We start from the raw sequence: 2,049 nt of genomic DNA, 5'->3' as shown, positions 1-2,049 counted from the left end.
ACATGTTTTTGAGGTGAGACTGTGTAAACTCGCTGTGTTTTGGCAAAAAAGAAATTTTTATGTGGCAGCTAGAGAAATGTCTATGTTTTACTCAAAATTCATCACTCATGACGCTTCTCTGAAAGATGTAATGGTTAACAAGCTAGGCGAAAATGAATCGCTGCATTTTTGCGGAATTATTTTCAGATACTAACCAAAGCAGTGATTGGTCACCATTCAAGTGCTGGCATGGAGGGGCCCAACATAATATTTACAAAAAATGTAAGTATAGGCTACATACAGCTTAGAACAGCAGTTCCCCTGCAGCACTCAGCATTTCCCCTACAGCGCCTACCTGTAACCCCCACCACTACCGCTGCTCCCCCCCCCCCTCCCCCCCCATATGCCCTGCCGTCTGCGCTCCTACCAGTCATGGTATTTTGCAGTGGACTCTACACAGGCTGACATCCCGTGACTAGTCATGTTCTAAGTCACTCAGCTCCCCTGACCAACTGATTTTGCTGTTACTGCTTCTCTTCCGACACACAGCATCCCCGTATCCTTTTATACTGACAAGTCTGTGTACTGTGACATCTACAGGTTAGTTACACATCACATAAGAGCATCCAGGTGCTCTTTTTCTGATAGTGTATACTCCCAGATGTAATTCCTGGTGCCCCACCATTGAGATGAAGGCGTGTGCAGCCGAGACGTCACTACCAGAAGCTGTCAGGTGTTGGCTGTGGTGGAAATAATCGGAGACCAGAACTGTAGCGATGTTGAGTGACCTCAGTTCTGACCTTGGCCGAGAGCTGCAGCAAGCTATGTGCAACTTCGACTTCCACACTGCCTGCTGTCCTGAATTTGTTTTTACTAACAGCTAACTCTGCCTGTTAACTTCAAATCACTGTAATTTAATAGTACAGCGATGTGGTCACAATCAGTCATTGTAGTATAGCTTAGAGTGTTAAAATTTTGTAATATCTCTGGTTGCTGCCAGTAATAGGTTACAGTTCAAACTAACTTACTTTTTGAACAAATACTTTCTATCAATAGAGAGAAGAATCAACTCCATTGTAACACATTAATTAATTTACTAAATATATAAAGAGTTAATTTTTCTAATGAACTTAGAGTTTGTGTGGTATTTGGTTTTCCATATTAGTTATGGACGAAAATGCCCCAAACGCATGACTGCTACGGTCGCAGGTTCGAATCCCGCCTCGGGCATGGATGTGTGTGATGTCCTTAGGTTAGTTAGGTTTAAGTAGTTCTACGTTCTAGGGGACTGATGACCTCAGATGTTAAGTCCCATAGTGCTCAGAGCCATTTGAACCATCTTTTAAAATGCCCCGTTTCCCCCCAACTCCCTGGCCCGAAAGATGTCAGTGTATTTTGAGAGTGATAGAGGCCAAATCTGACATGATGGACCAGCATGACCCCTGGACGGGTTACAGAAGCACACCACCTTGCAAGGTACCCAGAATTTGCCGATAATAATGTAAAATTTGTGCTGTGGCTGGGGCTCGAACCCAGATCTTCTTGCTGGCTAGGCAGAAATGCTAACCATTACACCACCACAGCACGATGGTCAACATTGCTGTATGAACAGCCGAAGCTGAGTGCCCTCCCCAACACAAACTTCGGTTCATATCTCCTGCTTATTTTCCCTTACATTGCCACTACTGCCAGGGCTCTTCGACATTGAAATACCACCCCAGCACTGGACGTAATGGGAAAGTGCTGTAACATGTGGGAGAGTCCTGGCAGTAGTGACAATGTAATGGAAAATAAGCAGAAGATATAAATTCAAGTTTGTGTTGGGGAGGGCACTCAGGTTGACTAGTTCGTGCAGCAATGGTCATCATAGTGCTGTGGTGGTGTAAGGGTTAGCATTCCTGCCTAGCCAGCAAGAAAATTTGGGTTTGGGTCCCGGCCACAGCACAAATTTTAATTCATTACTTCTGCTTCGATCATTATAGTAGATAATGAAGAGACTTAAGCGTCTCAGGAAAAAATTTAATTATAAGCATTTTATTTAGTTACCAGTTTTGCTATTTCACATGCTGT

General features: G+C 43.9%; 1 non-coding gene across 1 annotated transcript; it reads right to left on the bottom strand.

The window, feature by feature from the left end:
• Positions 1-1,490: 1,490 nt before the first annotated feature.
• On the bottom strand, positions 1,491-1,563 carry Trnaa-agc. Its single transcript has one exon. It is a non-coding gene; the product is annotated as a tRNA-Ala (tRNA).
• Positions 1,564-2,049: the final 486 nt, after the last annotated feature.

The sequence above is a fragment of the Schistocerca piceifrons genome, chromosome 10 (genome assembly GCF_021461385.2).
Source record: "Schistocerca piceifrons isolate TAMUIC-IGC-003096 chromosome 10, iqSchPice1.1, whole genome shotgun sequence".
In the NCBI taxonomy this organism is placed as follows: domain Eukaryota; kingdom Metazoa; phylum Arthropoda; class Insecta; order Orthoptera; family Acrididae; genus Schistocerca; species Schistocerca piceifrons.
The sequence above is the reverse complement of the archived record's forward strand: the minus strand, read 5'-3'. Positions and strand labels throughout refer to the sequence as shown.